A 6,991-nucleotide genomic window follows, 5' to 3' on the forward strand; every position below is an offset into this window, starting at 1 on the left:
TGTGTGTAATTATGTGTATATTAGATTTTAAATTGTGTTGTGTAAATTTGATGTTTATTGTAGATTGGTATGTGTCTCATCACTGTCATGACTGCTATGTTGCTCGGAACTGCACCCAAGAATTTCACACACTACTGCACTTGTGTATATGGTTGTGTGACAATAAAAGTGATTTGATTTGATTTTGATTTGATTCATGTTTTTTTTCTGTGGTGGTAAGGCATTGTTTGTCTCTTGCTTTTCTCAGGTATTTAGTCAATTTAGAGCTTTGTGGTCTGGTTTGCAGTTATCCCTGCTGAAAAAAATGGTTTGGTGACCTTAGCTGGTCTCCCAGCCTGGGGACCCGATGAAGACCCGTTAGACCAGCTTAAATCATCTAAGACTAGTAAACCAACTAAGGATGGTTTAAGCTTTTTTTCAGCAGTGAGAACACTTCCTACATTTAGAGCTGAGAAACAGAACATAAATTATTAAATTATAAATTACAAATACTTTTTATCCATGGGCAGAAAAGCAATCAAGTTTTTTTTTTTAGTATATACAACTTGATCAATTTTATTTTATGCATTATTTATTGTTTTTAATCAGAGTAAAGTTTGTTTGAATTTTACACTTTTATTTACAGTAACTTACCCTTTAAAGTAACGTTTGTTAGTTGTATGTCCTATTGTGCCTCACAAGAAATTTTTTAAAGTTACTTTGAGCATTTATTTTGTTTAGCCAAAAGACTGAAGTCAAGAAATCCACCCTTCTAATCTGAGGGAATTCTGAACTTAAAAGGCATCATGTCTTGAGGAATAAAATTTTCCTTGATATTTTTACATATAAGAGGTCATTCTACTATAAAAACAAACTGTAAATTACAGAACTCAAAACTTAATGCCCAGTGCAGTAAAAGCATTTATTGAAACCAAGCTGCAGGAATGCCTGGTTTTCTACTTCTGCGACTTCCCTATGTCACAATATCTCAATCTCAATAATTCATGATCGACTCTACAGCAACAGCAACAACATCAACACCTACTTTAAATCGTCGCACCCTTGGCCCCGCCCAAGGGCGTAGATTCCAGGGGGGATGGGGGGGAGGTATATTTATATTTATACTTATACCATGATCAATGGAAACATGTAAATGCTTCATGCTGCAACCCCCCAATGTTCAAGCCAAATCTACGCCCTTGGCCCTGCCTACTGGTGCTCAGTTCATAAACAGAGAGAGCAGGACAGACAGACCTAGTGTGGCCTACTAACTATTCCTGAACACCAAAGGGGACCCACCAGGACTATTTAATTTTTTTTTGTATATAAACATGCACTACACAGACGTCTTTGACAGTTGTCATGTATCTCACACCGCTTTTAAAAGATGCGGTGTCAACTCTGAAAAGAAGACCTCATTCTGTTTCATTCAGCTGCTCTGCATCTTGCTGTGTTTGCACCCATCTGCACTATTTTTAATTGTTGGTGTATGTAAACATGCACTAGTTGGAGGTCTTTGACCATTTTGATGCGCTTTTGGCAATGTATGCCTCAGTGTAGGATGATACAGTATGTGTGTGCGTCCTGTTTCATTATGCTTTGGACTCTGTATGTGTGTTTTTTTTTCGGATGGTCAGACTTCCAACAATTATCATTATGTGTGTTGAAAAATTAACCATGTGTGGCTCCTAATAGAAAAGAAAAAAAAATAAGTCTTCAATTGCTTTTCCTAGACTGTAATGAGATGAAATGGAGAGAAAATGGAAACTTTCACTTTTTTTTGCATCTCAGATTGTTTGCCTGAGCATAAGACAGCAGTAATATCACATATCATCTTGAGTTCCCAACAATGTCTCAAACAATGCTCATATTTGCTGAGGCACCAAAGTCTGCAATTAAGTGTCAAAGACTTTCATGTGAAACATTTTCTTCTTAAGTTGACACTTAAATAAAACATAACTGAGAACTCAATTACTGTACGTATCCTGAGCTTTGAAAGAGCAGTCTCTGAGCAATAATAATCTTGTTGGGGTCTAAATAATAATTAATAATTAAATAGTAAAGGCTATGTCATATGCTAATGCAGGGAAATGTCCCATCTAACAACAATAATGGATTAAACACATCTGGTAAGGAAATGATGAAGGACATCATGGGATGATTCGCAGTGGGTAGACTTAAATTAGTCTACAAATCAGCGAGATGACAGCCCCATATATTGTTCACCTGTGTTTGTCACATAATTATTTTTGCAGTTGAACAATAACATTAAAGAAACAGATGCTTATCTGATGCTTTCTTTATGAAGTGAGAAGCAGACTGGGAGTAATTCATCTGAGATCACTTTGTCTTTTCCTTTCCTTACTTGGAGGGTTATTGCTAACAACCCAGCGGCTTTGATAACCATCTACGTCCTCGCTAACAATTTCAGCAGAAATTGCTGAGATATTTCTCAAGTGAGAATACGTTTTTACTTTTTCCATTTGCCTCAAGTGGCGCACTTTTGTTTTTGAAAAGCATTGGTTAGTCACTGTTATAATATAGAGAGAATTTGCCACACCTGTTTTGATTTGTGTGCACGGATACCATTTTTTTTTTGTTGGCAAAAACGATCCCCATCCGACACCAGTGTTGTTTTTTTCTTAATCAGTTTAGAATATCTATACCTCACTGTGTGGAACTGACTGTGGGTACTCTTTTATATGTATAGAAACAAAAGCATCTAACTACACATTCATTGATTATAAAATAGAGAAAGCAAAAAATGATAACAACAAATTGTGTAGCCTATTAAAAAAAAAAAACTTTATTTGAAATAGTCTGCTGGATAACGCAGCAGCAACGTTAACAGTAATTTCAGCGAAAGTCTTCAGTAGAAAAGAAGACAGTTTTCTTTATGCATTTTTTTTTTTAACTTGTATCTAGACTTAAATGGATTCAGATATGGATCTTTTTTGTTCACTTCAGTTGTAATAGGATATCAGTCCACTTTTCAATCACACAGTTATTATTTTGGAACCCATTCAGCTTAAATATTATTATTATTATTATTATTAATAATAATAATAATAATAATAATAACAACAACAACAACAACAACAACAACAACAACAACAACAACAACAACAGCAACAACAACAACAATAAATATTATAATTTTATTATACAAAAGTAATGTATTTCAGTCATAATTTCTTGAAAGTACTGTAAGTGATTTTTTATTTTACTTATGAAATGACATGCAATGCCTCTGTCAGATATCACTGAAATATGTGCCATAAAATATCACACCTGTCTCTGTAACAGTGCTAAGCAGTCTGCGGGCTTATCAGATTGTTTGTTTAGCCAATCATAAGACTTTCTGCCTGTCAATCATTGTGCGCATTGCCGTGTTCACAGGGCAGCCCATAAATGCTCGTATAAGTGCCGGTAAGGTGTCCTGCTTAAGTGAAACGTTCATGTTCGGACGGCGAAATGCTACCCCCTCCATCAGCTCCAAAACAACAGTCTCTAGTGTGTTTGTGAGTGTTTGCGTGTCTTTAGAGTGAAGGGTTTTGTAAAGCGGGGACATGGCTAGTCGTAGTCTACATAGTCTGGTGGAAGTTCCAGGAAGGCTAAAACTGCTTACAGCACTATTAAATAAAACCCTGGGGCTTTTATTTTAATGGAACACTCCAAGAAGACAGTGACTTTAGAGTGTCTGGGCTAATTAACAGTGGTTTAATATACTTTTAATTTAAAATCTGGTGAACTGCTTCTCCAGTTCCGATCTCAATGCATGTTATATGCGAACCAAACTATCGAGCATCTACATCTGAGATGTAATTTGTGTGGAGCACTCACATATTGCGTGCCACTCTAAGAGATGAAAACAGCAGCACGTTATCAGCCCGCGCATGCTATGTGAGTGTGTGTGACACAAAAGAGCACCGTTCATTCACTAAAGTGCATTGCACTTGCAGCCTATTTATTAAATGCAGCCTTTTGAAATTCATAAAGCTATCATATGTATAAGAGACTTTAAATAAAAAGCATGAGTCATATGGAGTATTTTAATGGTGCATTTATGGTTCTTTTATGCCATTTTTGGAGCTTCATGGTAACAACCATGGTCCACAAAAGGTTTTGGATTTTTATCAAGCTTGTTGGACCGATACTAGATTTGGTTAAGAACGTCAGTATCGGAGATACAGAGCCAGTGAGTGAATAGTTGCATTCCTATTTTGGATTAGCAATGGAAAGTTCCGTGACCCACGGTTACAGACTGGGTTTGGATGAAATCCAAGCACAAAGAATCCGACAGAGTTAACTCAGACTATGACAGATTAGAGAGTTCTATTAACAAACCACAATACTGACTGGCATTGTGAATGAGACAAAATGTATGCAAAATCACCAACACATGGCACAGTCTGTCCCACCACTAGCATGTGGAAATGTCAATGGTGTGACACCACTAAATGTGTCTCTGATATAAACAAATGTTGCCATAGTAACTGTGCTCTCATTACCCAATACTGAATCTTACAACACTGAATTTCAAAACATCTAAATAAAATAGTTAAAAAAAAAAAAAAAAAAAAAAAAAAAAAAACAACTGTGTATGACACATTATATTCCTGTCTTTTGAACAAAGGTGCAGTAGGTACAGTATCTCTTTTTGTGTTTGTTAAAAACAGACAATATATTTGGATGGATGGATGGATGGACTAAGCACCAACAAAACAGTTTCAGATGAAGTATAGATAGATAAATTCCAAGTGGTATGTTATGGGTTCATTCAAAGTGGTATGTTATGGGTTATTTTTTTTCTCCTTCTTCTTTTATACATTTTAAAATAAAGGATTAACTTGTTAAAAGCTCTTTAGCCAATCAAAATACACTTTCACATCCACCATAAAGAGGCCTGAAATCTGGTTTCAGTATTTGATAAACCTGAAGAAAAAAAAAAAAAAAAAAAAAAAAAAAAAATATATATATATATATATATATATATATATATATATATATATATATATATATATATATATATATATATATATATATATAGTGCTGTCAATCGATCAAAATATTTAATCACGATTAATTACATAATTTCTTTTGTAGTTAATCGCGATTAATCACAGATTTTTGAAAGTGCTGAAATGTGTCACTATTTATACTTATTTTCCCATCAAAGTGCATTTATTTCTAACTTAGGAAAGAAAACAAAACAATGTGTAACAATATAATGCTTTATTAACATTTTTCAAACAAAGCCTTCCACAGTATAAATATAGAAATGCACTAAAATAGCACAAATTCAAGTAACATTAAACGATTCCCAAAGTCTAAGTGGGAGGTTGACTAATTGAAAGAACTAGTCTCCCCCTAGGTTGCACATTCATTGCAATGGGCACTAAATCTCTTAAACTGTCTTAAATCCTCTGCAATATTAATCTGCCGGTAGACTGTGGCTATCTGCTTTGCTACAGCAATGGTGGAGCCGCGTTCATGATCCACAGCAGCGCATCAGCGCCAGCGTCAAGCTCCGTTTTGATATCCACATGAAAAGCACTGTAGACAAAAATGTCTCATTCTGCATTTTGATAGTTAAGGCTTGACCTGCTTAATTAAAATGTGCCTTACACAGGCTGAAAAATACTTGATTTCTATCACAAGTCCCATCTGGGCTTGTTGTGTATATCAAATAGTGTTAAGAGCTCCTTTCTCCATCATATTATCACTGACACAGAAGCGCTGTTGTGTGTGTTGTGAAGTGTGCGCCAGTGTAATGACTCCGGGCGGACATATTACAAAGGTTTCACCCTTCCAGTGTTACCAGTGTTTATGTTGGTTTATGCTTTATTAACTGTAAAACGTTTATTAAGCGTTAATTGCGATTAAGAAAAATTAATGCGTTAAACTTTAATTAATTGGATGCATTAACGTGTTAATTCTGACGGTTCTAAAAAAAAAAAATAGTACAAATTTTATATACAGCAACTATTTACTATTGTAAAAAGCTGACTGAAATAAAATTAGGTACATTGTTCAATAACATTTCTCTTTTAGTTTCAAATTTAGACATCTTTCAGGGGTATCATACTCTCCATTACAAACCTTTTTTATGTTTTAAGTCTACTGCTGAAAACGTAGAAATAAGAGGATGGAAGTCTGTTCACACTCTAAAAAGTTCATGGATTTTGATTGATCTGGGACAAATGGTTGTGGAACACACACAGTCATTCTATGTGTCTTATAACCCTCTAAAGGTTCTGCTCTCAGCTGTTCTTACTGAAGAAGTAAAAACCAAGTGAGCTTTGACCTAAACAAGGAGCATAGTTTCTGTTTAACATCTGCTCTGAGAACACCTTGTGAGGCATTCTTATGGAGTGTGAATGTTCCATGGGGACACATCCCACATCAAACAGCTTGTAAATACCCACAAACTGATTTCCTGTAAGGGGAAATAAAGGATTTTAACTGAATCACCATAATATGCTGGATGTTTCATTACTATATACAGTATATGGAGTATGGGGAATACTTAATTTGACTGTATTTGCAGAGTACTGTTTAGACTATTTTGACAATATCAGCCTTGATTTCTTTCTTTCTTATTTTTCTTTAAAGCCAACCTTCTTCAAAGCATCTGGTAAGTTGATCAGTGTAATTGCATTATTTTGAGGGCTTTAAATTACATCGTTGCTTGCGAGAAATAAACAACTCGGGTCTAATTCCAAGCAAGAGGGAAGCAAAAGAAACAGCAATATAAACTACCAGGGTCCACTAGGCAAATCCTAAACTCAAGTAATAGAAACATTAAGCTAACATTAAGCTTACATACTCAAAATTAGAACCTGTTGATCCTGAAAATTAAGCAGAATGTTACCAATAAAACAAATTGAATCCAGACCTACTCTGCAAGAACAAAAAAGAAAGTGTGTTAATGCTACAAAACAAACAAACTGTTGCCAGTATAAATCAATGCATCCCCAAAATTCTGAAAGCAAATGCAGCTTTATAATAC

The 6,991-nt window shown here is 35.0% G+C and overlaps 1 protein-coding gene across 4 annotated transcripts in view; it reads right to left on the minus strand.

Annotated features, from left to right (window-relative positions):
• Positions 1-6,991, minus strand: part of LOC127415318 (ras-specific guanine nucleotide-releasing factor RalGPS1) — a 193,988-nt gene that overhangs the window by 93,415 nt on the left and 93,582 nt on the right. The gene's annotated exons all lie outside the window — the stretch shown is intronic.

This window comes from Myxocyprinus asiaticus, chromosome 24 (genome assembly GCF_019703515.2).
Source record: "Myxocyprinus asiaticus isolate MX2 ecotype Aquarium Trade chromosome 24, UBuf_Myxa_2, whole genome shotgun sequence".
NCBI classification, from domain to species: Eukaryota; Metazoa; Chordata; class Actinopteri; order Cypriniformes; family Catostomidae; genus Myxocyprinus; species Myxocyprinus asiaticus.